A 19,905-nucleotide genomic window follows, 5' to 3' on the forward strand; every position below is an offset into this window, starting at 1 on the left:
AAGGCCATTCGAGATTTTGACTGAAATATAATTACATATATCCTATGTACTTTGCCCTATTTCTGATTTTAATAGAAATATCTTTGTTATTTTCATTGTTGTGTGTGACGTTGCATATTGAAACTGATCCACATTACTTTGTTAAGTATATTTACTGTATACTTAACCATTTGTTAAGAAGATAGATATCATGTTAAGTGTTCTTACTACAACAAAAATAAAACAACAAGGACAGTCCAATCATGTAGTTGGCTGTGTTCTTTGCTGAACCCATCATGGCTCCCGGATGGTGAAACAGGTGTGTGAAGAAACATCTGCTGTGGGCAGGGGAGAGGCAGGAAAGCTTTTCTGGAGGATGTCCCAGGAGAATACATGCCATTATAGAGTCCTGTGTCACTTAACAATGGAGATACATTCTGAGAAATGTGTCATTAGGCGATTTTGTCCTTGTGCAAACATCATAGAGTGTGCTTTCACAAACCTAGATGGTGTAGCATTCTATACAGCTAAGCTACATGCTACTAATCTTATGGGACCACCTTGGTATATGCAACCTGTTGTTAACCAAAAAGTTGTTGTGTGGTGCATGTCTGCACACACTGCGTGTGTGTGTATATATATATGTACGTGTGTATATGCATATTTTTTTTTCGCTAAAATTGTATTTATAGGAGTCTTAACGTCTGGTTATGTGGACTACAATCTGACCCTCCTCCAACAAATAAGTGTATGAAATTAATCCCCTATGTTCGCTTTTAACACGAAGCGTTTTTATTATCCTCATTGCCACTTCATGATTTCTGCTCCTTTTGGATACAGTTGATGCCAAAAGTTAGTTTTCAGTTTTCTGACGGTGATAACTTGGGACTACTTCTAGGAAAGAACCCACAATTCTTCTGTTTTTATATGGATGAGTAAATATTTTAATGGGAGTCCGAGGTTAGGATCTGGGGCACAGCTCATAAAAAGCTACACACACAAATCATTTTCAGAATCCCTATGGGTTTGGAAAAAACAAAATGATGGAGGACTGACTTTCTACTGCAGGGCCCTTTTAGGAAATGATTGCCTCTGGAGCCATGAGCGGCATTTATGTTGTAATGTGTCGTGTTTATTTCAAAATGGTGCTGGATCCCACTGTTAATTACAAACGCAAGGCTCTTTTGCTTATTGGTGGCATATGCTCCATGGTTGCATTGTGTGTCACACACTGGATATCACTCCCATAAAACTGACGCTGCAAGGAAGAAAAGGAACACGGGTTTATCCTTAATGATGGAAAAGTCCAACTCTTTCAAGAAAGGCATTCTAAGAGCTGAATCAAATATTTGATTTTCCACTAAACCTCAAAATGAAAACCATTTTTAACAAATGCTGTAGTTAGAGACGACTGAACAAGGACTTTAGGAGGACTTTGTATTATGGTCTAAAGTCCAATTTAAAATCACTTAACTTGTCACCAAGGTGCTTTATCTATTGATTAGGCATCAATATTTAATCCTCTGTTTCTGAAGAAATCGCCACATAATAGACCATCTCTGGTGCTTTTAAAAAACCCACTTCTGATGTCTATATTTAGAATATAACTTTTAAGATTTTGCTTTTTTAGAGAAAGTACTTTTTCTAAGACTTATTTTCTATCAAAGGACATTTTGGAACTCTATATTGGTTTAACTTCTCTTTGGATTCTTATTTTAACCTCTGTTTTCATGAAAGATCAAAATGCGATTGATTTTGCCCTTCTCAAAGATTGCAATGTATCTGGCCCCCATTTATGCATCCCTCCCTCTAGACTGGTGGGGTCTCGGGCATTCTGAGGACTGCTGGCAGTCCGAGGTTTCCTATTTCCAGCCTGGTGGGAAAGAAGTGGCCACACCTCATTGCTGTCAAGTCCTGGTGGGTCTAGGTCTTTTTGAGTGTTGACATAAGTTCCAATACTGTCTTGTTAATTTATATTTAAATGAAGACTGGCAGGCCTTTGAGACTGCATTGAATTTATAAAGAAATTTTAATAGAGTTTGCAGCTAAACTATTTTGATTCTTTCAGTCATGAAATAAATATATATATAGATATATATATTTTTTGCTTCTTCATTTCTGATCACATGCCCTTCATATGTCTTCTTGTATTATTCCATTGGCTTCAGCCTCCAGAACAATGTCGAATAGGGATAGTCAGAATAGACATGCTCCTCTGGTTCCCAATCATATGTAGAAAGCACTCAATCTTGCACCCTTAAGTATGCAGTTTGCTGTGGGACTTTCATGGATGATGTTTCTTAAATTGTGAAAGTCTATTGTGTATCTAGTTTGCTAAGAGTTTTTGTGATGGATGGGGTTTGAATTTTGTCAAATGCTTCATCTGAGATTATTGAGTCCAATTTCAGGGCATAGATTAAAACGGAAGCTCTCTGAAGAGATGACAGTGTCCTTCGAGAAGTTACAGAAAATCGAAATGATCTATAGTTTGTCCACTTGAGCTGTGGTTTCTCAGTCAGTTTTTGTGGTCAAAAAGTTCTGCTTCCTGGAAAAGGGGGCTGGCAAATATTCTCACAATGTAAACAGGTAAATAAGCAGCAATTCAGATTAGGAACAAACACAGAATCCAGTCCCCTCAACTCATTTTTGCAACACAGGGAGGGTGTGTGTGTGTGTGTGTGTGTGTGTGTGTGAGTAGATAGAAGCCACGTAGACTATGTTACATAGAAAAACAGTGGCATTTCCCAGTATCCCTGACTTTTGTCGTGGAACATTGCCATGACTTACACCTTAAATCTGGCCTCAGGCATAGGACTTACTTTGGTCAAGCAAATATTTTGCAAGAAGATGCTGGAAAAGCATTTGTGCAATTGGATTTGCACTCACTCTTAACAACAATCATCATCATGAGAAAGACACCCCTAAGCTATACCATTGGTCCTAGAGGAGGATGAAAGAAGTGTGTGTTACAGACAACGATCAGACATTTGAGCTGGCCTAGACCATGGGGACTGCCCACGGGTGTATTACCGTGTCACTGAGGTTTTGTGGTTGTTTCTTGTGCAGCACTATTGTGATAACAGACAACCGACTTATTTGATAAGATCCATATGTCCACAATCTTTGCCTTTATTATTAGAAAAACCTTTAAGGGACCCTTATGTTCTTACTCTAGACCAAGGTACACATAGTCTGAAGCATCCGAAAGTCTAATGATTGAAGCACGTTTAAACTTTCTTCTAAAAAGTAATGTGCTATAGTTGGCTTCAATAGACTCAAGTTTTAAGAAACATAATCCTTCTTTTTTAAGGCTGAATAGTATTCCATTGTTTTTATATATCACATTTTCTTTATCCAATCATCCATCAACAAACACTTAGGTTGCTTCCAGGTCTTGGCTATTTTGAATAATGCTACAGGGAACATGGGAGTGAAGATATCTCTTCAAGATGCTAATTTAAATCATTTTGGATAAATACTCAGAGCTGGGGTTGCTGGATCCTATAATGGTTTCATTTTGAATTTTTTGAGGAACCTCCTTACTGTTTTCCTATATTCCACCAACTGCACAAGGGTTCCCTTTTCTTTGTATCCTCACCAACATTTTTTTTTTTTTTGAGGAAGATTAGCCCTGATCTAACTGCTGCCAATCCTCCTCTTTTTGCTGAGGAAGACTGGCCCTGAGCTAACATCCGTGCCCATCTTCCCCTACTTTATATGTGGGACACCTACCACAGCATGGCTTGCCAAGCAGTGCCATGTCAGCACCCGGGATCCAAACCAGCGAACCCCAGGCCGCCGAAGCAGAATGTGCACACTTAACTGCCGCGCCACGGAGCCGGCTTCCTCACCAACATCTGATGTCTCTTGTGTTTTTGATAATAGCCATTCTAAGAAGTGTGAGGTGATATCTCATTGTGGTTTTGATTTACATTTCCCTGATGATTAGTGATGTTGAGTATCTTTTCATGTATTTAGTGGCTATCAGTAGGTCTCTCAGCCATAATAGTATGGCTATTAGTATGTATTCTTGGAAGAAATGTAAATGCAAGCCCTTTGCTCTTTGTTTTAAAAGGCCCTATTTGTTTCTTCACTATTGAATTGTAGGAGTTCCTTTTATAGTTGAGAACTAACCCCGTATCTGAAGACGGTTTGCAAAAGTTTTCTCTTAATGCATAGGTTGTCTTTTCACTCTATTGATTACTTCTTTTGCTGTGCAGGAGATTTTTGGTTTGATGTCATCAAAGAAGGAAATCCTGCCATTGGTGACAACATGGATGAACCTAGAAGACCGTAGGCTAAATGAAATAAGTCAATCACAGAAAGACGGATAATGCATGGTTCCACTTACGTGAGGATCTGAAATAGTCAAAGTCACAGAAGCAGAGAGGAGAAGGGCATTGCCAGGGGCTGGGGTGGGGGAAGTGGAAAGTTGTTCAACATGTATAAAGTTTCTGTTATGCAAAATGCACGAGCTCCAGAAATCTACTGTGCAACATGCTGCATATAGTTAGCAATACTGCATTGTGCACTTTAAAACGTGTTGAGAAGATAGATCTCATGTTAAGTGTTCTCACCACAAAACACACACACACAACACAAAAGAACACAAGGACATTTTTGGAGTTGGTGGATAGGTTTTGTACCTTGACTGTGGCCATGATATCAGGGGTGTATGCCTAAGTCCACACTCATCAAGACGTATATATGAAATGAGTGCAAGTTTTTGTATGTCAATTATACCTCAATAAAACTAAATATATATGTGTGTGTGTGTGTATATATGTGATATCATATGCATATCATATACATATGTATATACAACCCTAATAAGCACGATTTGAGCCTAGACTGGAGAATTTGGACCCTGAATGTGTATGTATCTATGTTTTGGTGTGTGAGTGAGATTTCCCAAAAAAATGCATTTCCAGGAAATCTAGGCCATTTTATCTGAACTGCTAATCTGGAAGGAGGAAAATTCTGTGACCACTTTCTAAGGAGACCCTGAATTAATGCATTGTCATTTAATAACTTAGCACATCTCTATGCCCTTATACCTAACCACTGATTGGAAATGTCACCAGAAATGATTAGGTATGTGGGGGAAATAGGAGTTTGTGTCTGATATGCTGGTAGATACTTGTGGAAACCAATTTAGTTGAGGAATAAATAGGGTTTCATTTAATTTAAGTGGAACGGCGACCACAGTCTAGCAATTTTTCTGACTACAACTTCCATCTTCTGAAACCTAAAAATAAGAATTGCATTTTCATCAGCAAAAGGCATTAGAATAGAGGAAGCTGGGATTTTCAATTTGTATGCACGCTAAGTAGTCACTTCACCCTAAAGCTGTAATTGAAAGTGTTTTATATGGTAAATTCAGAATAATTACTGAACCAGAATATAGTAAATACGGCAGCCAAAGAAGTTCTTTGAAAACAAAAACTTAATTTCAAGTTTTCATCATGTATTTAATATTTGGCCTTTTATGAACCCGCCTTTCAATGTCTCCTGTGAATGGCATGAACTGTGTTCCAGCTGAAGTTGTTTTTTCCTGGTGAAACGTAGTTCCTCTTTCAAAGCAGGAAATGTTCAGAGAACATTTGACTTAATACATGATTACTTTTCTCTGGATAACAAAGACTTAATAATTTTAGAGAAGGAAGTTTCTTTTCTGGCCGTTTATCAGCTCTCCCTCTGGAGCAGCCTTACATTTTTATTTTGTCATTTTGTCACATCTAACTGGGATTCTTGAAAGCGACTTTATCTGAAGGTCAGCTACCTTTTCCATCCAATTTAATTTTATCTACAAAATTTTGTGACTTTGGGTTCAGATTAGTGATGGGTACCGATAAGAGGAATGTCAGAAGCATTGGCACCTTCGCAGATGGAAAATACAGCCTGCCAACCCACAAGAGTCTGCGATGAGGTGTGTGCAAGCGCAGGGTGAGGAGGGGAAAGAAGCCCTCTGAAGGGTCACCTCTAAAATTAACTTCTAATGGATTGGAACAGAAAAATCGTGAAGGCGCTTTAAGACTCTAAATGGTCTCGCAGACTAGTAAGACTTATCAGGGCCTGATTACGGCAACCACATGTCAAAAGAGTGGATGTGTCCACAGAAAGGAGTCTTGGAGTTTGCATTGAGGGCATTAAAAAAGAAGAAGAAAGAGAAATAAAGAATAAAACTCCCAGAAGCAAATATTTCTAGTGAAATCAAAAGAGGAGAACCTTAAAAAATGGATTTTCAGTATTCTAATTTTATTGGCAATAAAATCTCTATAGTGGAATAGATGTTTTGGGCTATTTAGCTTGAGTGTCATTAAATAATAAGATGTGCTAAGTAATCTCCTTTGTTCCGATTTTGCACTCGACAAGCCACCTCTTGGTTTTCGTTTGACTTCCCATGTAGGGCTTCTGATGGGAAGAGGCTGTCTGGGTTGTGCTGGTGTGTGCATACTAGCCTAAGTGACAGTGTTAGTTTTCCTTCCATGTAAACTGCAGCCTTCCGCTTTTCCTGATCAGTCTTGTTAAAGCATCTTCTGAATGAAATCTCCCACGTGTACAGGCAAAATCAAATTGTTTTCCAATTTGTTTGTATTTTTTCTGCGAGACCCACACACAGACAATCTTGGCGAATTCAAGACAATGCAGAGCTGTCTTGGAAGCCTCTTACTGGCTCTTCAGAGGGTCCTTCTATCTCACCGGGCATTCCAACTTATGGAGACCATTTCCTGTATTAGTTTACCGTGGCTGCCAGAACAAATTACCACAAACCAGATAGCTTGAGATAACAGAGATTGATTATCTCATAGTTCTGGAGTCCAGGAGTCCAAAACCATGGCGTCATTAAGCCTGCGCCCTATGGTGTGTGTGGGGGGGCAACTCTTCCTTGTCTCTTCCTGCCTCTGGTGGCCCCAGGCATCCTTGGCTCTTGGGTGCGTCACCCCAATCTCTACCTCCTTAATCTCATTTCCTCCTCATCTTTGAGTGTCCAGGTGTTCTCCTCTTCTGTCTCTGATAAGGACACTTATCATTGAACTTAGGGCCACCTGGATAATCCAAAATGATCTTAGCTTAAGCTCCTTACCTTAATCACAGCTGCAAAGACCCTTTTTCCCAAATAAAGTCATATTCACAGGATCTGTGTGTGAGGATGTGGACACACCTTTTTGGAGGCCACCATTTAACACACTCCACTTAACCAATTTTATGATAATCATCATTCACCATTGTAAATTTCCTTCATTTATTAATATTTTCAGTAAAGACACTTTCAAAACCTCCCTCAGCAGATAATGCCCCCTTTGTAAATTCTTCTTCCTTGATTTCAAGCCATTCCCTTGGCTGCTTCATCTAGAAGCCAGAAGGAGAAGCGGGTGAAAACACAGTGGATTCTGTTGAGGATCTTATCAATCACTCATTAAGGGGACTTTCTATTATTGGAGGAACATTTTTATTTGGAATATAAAGGGAAAATCAATAATGCTTATGATGTTCCTCATTATACAAATCAATAACAAGCATCGCAATAGCATTAATTCTGTGTTGAAGGTGTCACCACTGCACTTTTTAGGATGTAATTACGAGATATGTTTTACTGAGCAAGTGTTTCTATATAAATCTTTTATATTAAAAATCAGCAAGACGTTAATACAGAAAATTGAATCTTTATTTCCTGCCTTATTGGAATGTCAATTAATATGGAACTTAAAGCAATTATTTAAAAAAGATTGGGGTAAATAACATACGTCTTTCTAAGATCGTAAGGATCTTTTCCCCCAAATTCACTTTGAACCACTGAATATGATAGCTACTAATGATCATTTTCAAAAACAAACTGAACCCATAAGCTGGATCAACATGTTAATGAGGCCAGAACTGTCATAAAGAGGCCTGCTCAGGTTTCACAAAGATGGATTTAAACTTCCTTTGTTAAGAAACCAAATGAGAAAAGATGAGGAGGCAAGAATTAGTGTCTACCGTCTCACCTGTCTCTCCTCGTCAGTGCGGACCACAGGACTTTTACAATAAGACCAGGGCCATAAGCTGGCTCAGTCCTTTTCTCATCTCTGAACTGCTGCTAAAACATAGCCTCAGGTGATGCGGCCTGCTTGAGACTGGCAATAAGATTATAGAATTAATCCCTTGAATGCCAGGACAATAAACCCCTCTTCTAAATGTTAAGTGCCTTTGTAATTATTTTGTTAGCAGAATCAATAACTCCTTTATACATCGCTTCTTTCTTCAGCTCACAGGCACTTAGACATTTTGACTAAGGAATATGCACTGCTTTCAGGGAAAAAGAGAAAAAAGTAACTATCAAATTACCAAAAGCAATTGTGGCATGGGGAAATTATATGTAGATAAGCGTAGAAACTGGCTTCCCTTATGCATAGAAAGAAAATCTTGAAAAAGTAAAAGATTAATTTATAGGCCATACTCAGCAGAGGCAACTGGCTAATTTTCCTTTCTTCAATAATGGAACTCCAAACAGATTTTAAGGATGTGAAGAAAATAGCCCGTAGTATAGAATAATGTTTACATCAGTTATAATTCTCCCAATCTGAGGATGGAAGTTATTTAGCCAAACTATAGCGTCCAAGTTTGTAGGGCGGCCTGTGTTTGGGCATGAAAAGTAACTGGTTTGCAAGGAATGACTAAATTAAAGAAAAATGCTTACATATCTGAAAAGTCTTTAGGTAAATATTACTGAAGAGACTTTATAAAGACGCCAATTAGATAGCTATCGATTGTCACCATTGCTGAGGGTTAAATGGTTCTTAATAGAATTTTCTCTAATTTAAGATTTATACATAAAAAACTCTTTTTTTAAAAAAAGATCACAAAATCTGCATATTTTCTTTGGTTTCTGTTTTTCATTGTGCACAGTTGACTCATCTCTTAGTTTTCTCATTATTTTAAACATAAATATACTTTATTCCTTTAAATATTTTTTTCCCAATAATTTAAGAGATTAGATTTTTAAGCAGCTCTGAACAGCTCTGTTGTTTCGGTGCTATCTGTTCTAAAGCCTTTTTAACAATTTTTTTTTAACCAAAATCAGAACACTATTATTAAGTTACATTTGGCCCCAAGCACACGTTAGTAACTGAAGCATTTTGCAGCCGTAAGTATATTAAAATCTCAGTTCAGCATCACGTTGAAACTTCTACTGAGAAACAAACAATTACTTTTATTAGTTGTGAAAAACATTAAAACATTGCTCCATATGCTAAGTGATGTTCTGTGATTGATTTCTCACTGTGCACAGCTTTGCAATGTTAGAAATTCCTTGACATGCGTTCATAATATAACTTTCATGTCGATGTGGAAATGGGAAAGAAAAAGACAAATTGAAACAAGTCTTTCTCACTTTTAAATTGTTGTAAGTCTGTATTGCCTTTCTGTACCCATGTTAATAATATTTTCAAGAAATGTGCATTTATGTATTTATTCATGTTTTATTTATACGCGGCTTTGCAATGAGAGAATGTGAAGGCAGGCTGTGGAACTACCGACCACGGTCGCGGGGCCAGCAGGCTTCTGTGGTCAGGCACACATTCGGTCAAGGTGGTGCTGTGAAACATGCGGAAGGTCATTCTTTCTAAAGCTAACATCCAACCTTACACACTGCAGACAAAAAGCAACACACGTCCTAGAAGCACGTGAAAAATATCTAGTATATATAAGGCATTCCTGGTGCAAAGAGGAGGAACCTATCAGCAGACCATCAACAAAAGAAAAGCGTGAGCTGCCAGTGAGGCCGGCAGCCCAGCCGGTGAGCTCAGATGCCAGAGCAGGAAGTGCTCCCACAGACCTTCCAGCTCCAGAATCCACCGAAATCTGTATCTGTGATGCCGGTCAATGTCCTTGTCACTGATTTGCTTATTTCAATGGCTTTACATTTTTTCCTCCAGTAGTTCTCATGATCATGATTGAGTTTTGTTTTTTTCTTTATAACTGTTTTTTCTTTCTACTTCATGTTACCTATATCATCTCATTGTTTTTAGGCTATTTTTGATTTTTTGTATTCCTCTTTATCTGTTTCTGCTATCTACCTCATCTTGTGTAAGTTGGGCCTCTTTATTTTTCTGTTTTAGACATGTACGTGCTCTATACACTTTTTGCTTTTCCCTGTAAGCTCATATTTCGAGTTGGTATCAGTTAGCAAGGCCAGTAACCTATTTTTAGAGGCAGGGGTTCACTCTTAGCCACCCTTTATGCCTTTTACCTCCCTCTGGTTCCACCAGCTACCCTTTCTGGGCAGACGTGCATCCTGTCTTCATCATCCCAGGATAGAGCTGGAGAGGCAATCATGATTCCTTTCCTCAAGATGGGAGCACTTGGACACTGTAAGACACTGAGGACACTGTGATGGAGAGAAAAGGACCCCGTGGCAAATCTTTTCCCCCCTCTCCTGTACCCAGAGTCCTATTCCTTGTACACTCTGGACTGTGTTTTTCCATAGACACTGTGTCCCAGATATGTTCTTGCTCACAAAGTGTTTCACATTTATACGTCCGTTTCTGAGAATTGATATCTTGCTGCTTGCCTTTGTGGAACCTCAACGATTGGGATCAGGAAGAGGAGTTGCCACCCCATTTTATTTTATCAACTTTTCAGGCCTGGAAGTCAACAACTCAGGGACAACATTCCATATGAGTATCAAGGGGCTTACCTCAAATCTTTGGTTTCATCAGTTTTTTTATTCACCAGCCTCTATTTATTCTGTGGCCAAATGGGCATTTCCCTGAGTCCGGGCCGTTTCACTTGAACTCTATTGGGCCGGGCCACGTGTCCAAGTCAGCTGGTGATCAGCTGGTAGCTCGATGGTCTCCTATCTCACTGATGTGCTCCAGGCTGTTGGCAGGGAAAGCGTGGTGGCTGGTCAAGTTGTCCCTTGTCATCTAGTGGGGTAGCCAATGGCAGGTGCAGGGACTGAAGACCAGTGAAGAGGCAAGCTGGGGAAACCAAGCATGAGAGGCAATTTTATTTCCAACCCAGCAATTCCCGAACCCTCCTTATTTGCTCTAAATTCTACTTATGAATGAGCTGTTACTGAGCTGTTCCTTCTTGCAGCTCATTGGTCTTTTTCAATTCTCTATCACATGCAGCTAGGAACACTCAACTGACATTTTTGAATAGTCTATCAGCATGTCTCATCACAGCTCCACAGCAACCCCACTCATTTACACCTCCTGGGAGATCCCAAAGGCATTGTAATTAGCCAGCACTAGGACAGGTCAAAGCCCTGGGGATTTGGTCCTGGAAAAACTCAAATGTGACTTTTACCACTTGTCCACTTCAGCAATAGGCAATATTCAAGAAAGCAATGGAAAACCGTTATTTTCTTTTTGAGAGATGTCCACTTTTTAATGTAAAAATAGCGATAGAAAGGAAAGGAAGAAGGAGGAGGAGGAAGAGGATGAGGAGGAGCAAATACAGCTTCGATCTAGGAAACCAGCACACAGTTAAATGGAGGATATTTAATTGGTCATATAATATCAGGGCTAACAGGAGGGTAAATGTCATTTTTATGGTTTTTTTTTTTATTCTCTTCCTTCACTATTAAGAAACCGGAAATACCTGTAGTATAATTTACATGTACAATTAACCTGTGTGAGTTAAGCAACATTGATCACTTCCTCAGGCATTTATATTTTACACATTTTATCCCCAAATTGGAATACATGGTATTCTTCCTTTTTAAAACTTTCTTTTTTCCTTTGTTTTGTTTTATTTTGTCTAATTAAATTAACAAATATGAACAGCGAGGGATTTGGGCTTAAATAGACACCCTATAATTATACTATGCATAAGAACAACTCTGGAAGGCGATTTAATGCAATCCCTCCAAGGTGACAAGGGGGTGAATGAGAGGCAGCACCATCATGCCTCCACTGACCACTGATGATGCCCTTGGGGACAGCTTAGATGCAGGTCCAGTTGTGAATTGGATGACCATGTAGCTGGCATTTAAAAGTCCATGCCAATTTGACGTAAACTAATTCACTGACTGAAGCCTGTTTAAGACACTTAAAATTAGATTAGAAGAGAGGATAGGCCGTCAGCATACTTGAATTTCACTAGTTAAATAAACATGTATTTGTTAGGTTAGATTTTGGACCTCAGATAGATTAAAACTAAAGTAAATACGTTAATATCATTGAGACAAAGTTCTTTTGTCATTCTGTCATAAAACAGAAAGCATAAATGCGTCCTAAATCTTGCAAAAGAATTCAACTTCTTATTCTGTAATGTCCCATTATTTGCACATGGATTACTTTTCTCTTTATATTCAAAATAAATCTCAATCTGACAAAATTCTATAAGTCCTTCTGTCCCTAGAAATTTGTTATTAAGTAGAGAATTATGTCAATTCAATTTTCCTGCCTTTCTGGTTCCTTAGCCCCTTTCTCGCATCATGGGAGAAAAATATTTTGCTTGCAGTCGTAAAGATTCTGGATTTTAGCATTGTGGCAGGGAGCGGGTACAGACACAATTAACTTTGGGCTTCCATAGTGTGACTTGGAAATGAGGTTCTCACGTTAATAGTCCTTACATGGCCTCCTTTAATAGAGATTTTAATCCGTTAAAAGATAAGCATTTGACCTAAATATTTTTAAATGATTTCAAATTGTTCAACTGTTAGATTTAAGCTCGTCTCATTTTCATGGCTGGCTAAGACTTAGATTTAAAGAAGAGAAAAATGAGAAGGAAGAGAAAAATTTGCAAGCTGCCTCTTATACTGTAGGTTTTCTTATGTGTAGATGAGAAGCTGGTCATTTGGTGAGAATACTTTTGCAAATACATGAAAATTAGCAGACACCTACCCGTTTTTCTAACTGCCCAACTGAGGAATATCGTCCATGCATGCTGTTTATAAAAATATTACACAGATTGAAATATGAGTCCCTGATGTTCTTCCTTAGAGAATTATAAAACTTCTAATTTACATAACCACATTCATTCTATTTTGCAACATTCCATTGCTGCCATAACATCATCTATAGCCATCTGTGATCCTGTATCACGTGCTTCCCTCTGCCGCATCTTAGACATCCCTGGTCCTAGCCATATTCATTGCAGTAGAACTGAACACATTAGCATGAATGTGATGGAAGCAGACTTAGCCACTGGAGTTGGGGGAAATGGATTCTGGTGCATGAAATGGAAAAAGTCAAGTCTGGAAGAAAAAAGACCGCTGGGAAGGATGTTTGCAGACAAAAGATGAAATTCACAAATGATTGACATCGAGGGTCCTTGTCTTAATAGGTAGGCGTGAGGAGGTGAGATTCATACAGAATCAAGGATAAAGCATTACTTAATAATACAAGTATAAGTTGTGGATACCCAAGAGGAGGGCCAGCAGATGGCCCCAATCCAGAACAGAATTTCAACTTCCAAGCATCCTGATAAAATAAGAACAGGAACCCATTCTTAGTGTACGGACAAGTATGTTTTAGGTTGCTAATGCAGAACCCAAGCACAGAGAGTTAGAAAGTATGGAATAAGCATGGCTGAGGTGTAAGTTCTTCAAGACCTCGAGAAGCAAGACAGAGCAGTTCAAGTTGGGATTGTCAATACAAGAGAACCCAACACATGGGCTGGATTCCTTGGAACAGCAGTTCCCTGTGGCACTTATTAGAAATGCTTGTTCAGTTTTTAAAGTTCTCATGCCTAGAATTCACCCCAGATCAATGAAACCAAAGCATTATGGGATGTGTCCCAGATATTGGCATTTGTTAAAGAGCTTCCCAGGTAACACAATGGTCAGTGCTGGCAGAGGATTGCTGTCTAGCGTGTTTCCCTTGTCTGAGACATACAGATAGTGGATAGATAGATAGATGATAGATGATAGAGAGATGGCAGATAAACCATTGATTGTTAGATTTGATAATTATCTGCTAGCCCATGCTATATTTCTGAGAGAAGATTAATAATATTGATTTTATTATACTATATACCTACCACTTTCTCTGTGGTTGATTTTCTGAATAGTCGAAACATCACAGGAACAAATGACAAAATGTAACCTTTGTGTTTTGTTCAGTTGAATCATTAGCAAACTTTCATCCATTTCTTCCCGAGTGGTGTTCCCTCTTTCGAGCTTGCTGTCTTGTGTAGACACTATGCCTAGTTCACAGCCACTTCTGAAGGCTGTGAAGTAAAACTGGGTGGTAGGTGGTCTGGATTTGAGGTGGGCGCTTGGGGAGTTGTTTTTGCATGATGTTGTAGGATTAGAACAGAGGGTCTCACTAGTTGAGACCACCCACCTTGATATTCTGAAGATTATTTCCCTCTCTTTGCATGACCCACTCCAAATATCCACTGGCAAGCAAAATTATTTTATCATGTTTAAATATCATCTTACCAACATAGACGCTCTGACTGACAATACCCATGCAAATATCTTGACTACCTGTATTTAACAGTTTCCACCTGTATTTGACATCCTTTTTCCTTTGACTTATTTCTTTGCTTAAACAATCTTATTGGACATTGTTGTTAAGTGTATCAAGTGCTTTTGATATGAGTTATGAGTTATAATAATTGGAAAACAGAGAGCAAAAGGATGTTTTCTGTAAGTGATGTGATTACATATCTGGAAAACTCAAAAATCATTTAAAGGGCTGGCCCAGTGGCATGGTGGTTAAGTTCGTCCGCTCTGCTTTGGTGGCCCTGGGGTTCATCAGTGTCGATCCCGGGTGTACACCTATGTACCTCTCTTCAAGCCATGCTGTGGCATCACCCCACACAGAAGAACTAGAGGGACTTACATCTAGGACATACAACTATGTGCTGGGGCTTTGGGGAGAAAATAAAACAGGAGGAAGATTGGCAACAAATGTTAGCTCACGGCCAATTTTCCTCACCAAAAAAAAAAAAAAAAGCCTAAAAAAAACACATTTAAAAATTATTGCAGGGGCCGGCCCTGTGGCCGAGTGGTTAAGTTCACGCACTCCACTTTGGCAGCCCCGGGTTTCCCCAGTTTGGATCCTGGGCGCGGACATGGCACTGCTGATCAAGCCATGCTGAGTTGGTGTCCCACATGCCACAACTAGAAGGACCCACATCTGAAAATATACAACTATGTACTGGGAGGCTTTGGGGAGAAGAAAGAATAATAACATCTTTAAAAAATATATATTATTGCTAATTAAAAGAAAATTAATTGTTTAAAATTTGACATCATATATACAAACAAGGTAGAATATAATATAAACTTTATATTTAATATCAAAATAAATTCCAGGAACACTGAAAGTATCATATCTAGGAATAAAATCTGAGGAACAAGTGTGATCTATATACAAAGAAATTGAGAAAACCATTGAGAGCCAGAAGAAAGACTTAAAAATGGGATTAATACTAAGACTTCAACAGGAAAATTCAAAACCATAAGATTGTCAAGTCTTCCTAAACACTTTTAAAAATATTTAGGATATTTGCTTAAAACCAGGAAAAATAATTCTAAAGTTTATACGTAAAAAAACAAAACAAATACAAAGAGAAATATTAATTTTCGTAGGGAATAGTCAAAGGTAGCCTTATCAGATATTACAATGCATGCTGAAGTTGTAACAATGTGACATTATCTCTTTGCTAAATGGACAAATCAGTGAAACAGAAGAGAATGCTCAGTAATAGACTCAGATAACACTAGAATTTGATTACATGTAAAGTGCTATTTCTAATGAGTAGGGAAATATAGGTTTTTCAGTAAATATTCCTGGACTCACTGAATAAGTATGCTCTCTGTATAAACTCCCAGGTATTAGTTTATCCATGCCGCCATAACAAAATACCAAAATCAGGCAGTTTAAACATCAGAAATTTATTCTCTCAGTTCTGGAAGGTGACAGTCAGAGATCCAGGTTTGGGCAGGGCTGGCTCCTCCTGAGGACTCTCCTTGTTGTGTAGACAGCTGTCTCCTTCCTGTGTCTTCATGTGGTCCTCCCTCTGTGTGTGTGTCTGTGTCCTGATCTCCTTTTTTTTATGAGGACACCATTCATACTGGATTAGGGCTCATCCTAATGACCTCATTTTAACCTAATCACCTCTTTAAAGACCCATCTCTAAATACAGTCACATTCTGAGGTCCTGGGGGTTAAGACAAATTTTAGGAGGACACAATTCAGTCTATAACACTCCACTTCATACCTAATATCCAAATAAATTCCAGGAAGATCAGATATTCAAAGACTTAATCAATAAAAATGAACCCATTGGGACTGGCTCTGTGGCGTAGTGGTTAAGATCAGTGTGTTATTTTTTGGTGGCCCAGGTTCAAGGGTTTGGATCCTGGGCGCAGACCTACAGCACTCATCAGCCACACTGTGGTGGTGACCCACATATAAAGTAGAGGAAGACTGGCACAGATGTTAGCTCATGGCTAATCTTCCTCAGCCAAAGAAAAAACGAACTCATCAATTTTTGAAGAAAACATTTAACTACATGTATGCATATACATATAATTTTGGGGTTGCAAAGTATGAAGTAAAACCCCAAAGAGATGAGAAACTGATTAATTTGAGCCATGAAACATGTAAGAAAAATTCACTTGGGAAAAATAATGAAATTAAAGCCAAAAGACAAATAAGAACATTGGAAAATATTTTAAATTCATCACATCAACAGAAAACAATGTTTTTAAGATTATAAATATCTACTATATATACAATGAAAAATATTTATGGTGCAACAGTTATATGGGTAAGAGGTATGAAGAATATCCATGGAAAAATAAAGAAAATTGGACCCTAAGGATGTGACATGCTTCCTTGCTCTCACACATGATGGAAATGCATATTCAAACTACACCTATTTTGCCGCTTTGATTCGCAATCCGTGTGGGTTAAGGTGTGAGGACGCAGGCTGTATCAACACCTCACTGGAATGACTAACAATCCTTAAATGAGGCATTGTGTATTTTCATTTCCTCTTGGGCCCTACAAATCTCGGAGCCAACCCTCCTGATTTGGTTTGTGGACCACATATGGCCTTGATCATGTATTCTTTATTATTATTATTATTATTATTATTTTGGACATGCATTTAAAAATGTGAAAATCCACTCTTTGTTTGAGAGTCACACACACACACACACACAAAATAGAAAGCCAAAGGCCAGATTTGGCCCACTGGCCTGAGATTACCAACCCCAGATATAAAACATTTAAACTCTATGGAAAGTAATTTGATAACATCTAACCAAATTCCTCCTGCGGAGACATTTAACTGGTATGATACACAATATTTTAGAATTTATTCAGCAAAGCTTGTTTGTAATAGGAAATGACAGGAAAATATCCCTAAAATATTAGATTTTTGAATAAATAATGGTGTATCCACCTATATATATACACACACATATATATAATGGTATATAATGGACTGCTACACAACTGTCAAAAAGGATGAGGGAGTTCTTTATGTGACAATGTGGAAGGGTCTGTGGTATATTGTGATAAAAATAAAGTGCAAAAGAGTTTGAGACATACTTATATTTAAGGGAAAATACCCACCAATATGTACTGGTACAGAATCTGTAAATATAAACAGAAAACCACGAGAGTTGAGGAGGCCTTTAATTAACTCATCATATGTTTTGAAGTTTTTGCCACCTAAATGTTATGATTTAATCCAAATAAATGAGTAAGAATTCCTTACTCTTCTTAGAGATGTCATTACATCAGTGTAAGCTAATTTCATCTAGGATGCCGACTTAAGTACTTTTCACACCATGATTTCAATGTTGGAAGCGAGTCCCTCAGCTCATTCTCAATCCTCTTTGAGTTTCCCACTTGGCCTTTTTCCATCCCAGGGGTCTCCACTTAGTTTGCTGTTCTCCCTTAGTTCATGCTCTTTATGTTTTGGTAATAAATGTATTTTATCTAATCTCTGCAGAAATTTCTCTTTGTCCATCCCATATCATTCAAGCCATTTTTCATATTAAATATGAATCAAAATATTATTTGGATAATATAAGAGAGAGTTTAAAATATGACCTCTACGTATCTGATGGCCAATTGCTTAAAATTTGAATTCGACGTATTTTTTGTTATGTCACAAATTGTCATCACTATATTAAAAATTTAAAAGCCACATTTAGGGCTAGTAACACGGGCAGTCCCGACTATTTGTTTATCGTGCTTGCATTTTGACAGACCAAGCTGGAACGAATTCTTGCAGGATTATTCATTTGCGATGGTTGCTTCTGCCTTGTCTGCAATTTGAGAATCTGGTGGCAAAAGTTTCTTCATAGTTGCAAAGCCAGCAGTTCATGCTGACCGGATAGTTAGTGCAGAGGAAAATGGGGCAAATGAACTAAAACTTTATTTTACATCAGCAAGATAAAATCTACATATTATTACATGTTGTAGAATGGATAATACAGACTATATATCCAGGTAACTCTTGCAATGTATTCCCTGTAGCAAATGTTAGTCTATTTATTAGAGACTTATTAGAGATGCGAATTTGTAGAGAGATGAATTAGTAGAATGCATAAGATATGCTCCCAAAGTTTCAGATAATCAAGACCCAAAATAGCATACTCTATTTCTTAGCATTCCTCAAAGCATATTGGGGATAAGATCAGTTGTCTCTTCAAATTATATTGCTCACATACACTGTTGTCCTCCCACAATATCTCAAAAGTCAGAGATCACCTTAGCATGGAACAACCCAGTCTGGGAGGGAGATTTAAGTAATCGATAGTGTGTGACACAATTTGAGAGATGACACTTAGAACTATCTTTTTAATTTTCACTAGCTGAATGACCAAAGACTGTTTTGTTAATTTTCTTGCTATAGCCCAACTTATCCTGTATTGAGGTATTTAAATTTTATGTCTCCAGCTCTAAAGTACTGTGATTATGATAAAGGCTTTTTCCTCATTACTATTATTATTATTGAAGAAAAATAGAGTACCCAAACCAAAGCCAAATAAAATAACACTTCCTGACTTAATGCATTTAAATCCTCTTTTTTGGCTGGATGTCTGAAGGATGAATAGCGATTATGCGTTTTTGCAATCAATGGGAAATGCTCCTTTCTGGGCATGATTCTCAACACAGCATTGCTAATGCTCAGCCGCAGGGAGCAAATCATTCTTTCTTCTTTCACCCTAATTCACTTTGTGTAGGATCTCTGTGACAGGGGCGAGAGATGGTCTCTGTGCTGAAATGTGTGTGCCCCTGTGTGTGGAGAGTGAGACAGAGAAACAGAGAATGCTTACGTAATTCTTCTTGAAAATAATTTTCAAAGGCACCCAAATATATCTGATGTTTTTATTTACAACTGTAAGTTGACTGAGCCATGGTTCAAGAAAGCATGGGGGAGACAGTGAGAGGAAAGTAAGAACAAGTTACAGTTTCAGATCAAGGTCACTTAGGATGGAATGTGATGGATAAAGAAACAAGGAAGGAATTCGTCAGACTATTTTCCTGGATAGCTCTACAATGTAGCGTAAACCAAGAAGGTGTGTATTTATACAAATATTTACATAAAATAAGCATTATGATAATTTTAGCAACCTTTTAATCTATTGCACCTAACAGATTAGATAGCCTATATATATTTCCTTTAAATATGTTGAATTAATTCAAGTTTTTATAAGCTGATAAAATCTATATCTAAGTATTAGTCCAGTTGGGTCTCTCTCTGAAACCTGAAACTGAAATTTTGTAAAATCTTTCAATTTTGTATTTTTAAAGATCTAGTGGATTGAAGCTTGATGTGCCAGAGCTGAATCAGACTTTTTGCCAGGTCTGATCTGGGCCAAATCTCCTCACGGATATGTTGTGTGTGATCGAATAAGATAGAAACTGCGGGAGTTTGAAAAGCAAAGAAAAGGAGAGAAGACTGGTCTGAGATCAGACGCAGCTGGGCAGGTGTTTGCTGAAAAGTGCAGGGCAATAA

This window comes from Equus przewalskii, chromosome 30, assembly GCF_037783145.1.
Source record: "Equus przewalskii isolate Varuska chromosome 30, EquPr2, whole genome shotgun sequence".
Taxonomy (NCBI): domain Eukaryota; kingdom Metazoa; phylum Chordata; class Mammalia; order Perissodactyla; family Equidae; genus Equus; species Equus przewalskii.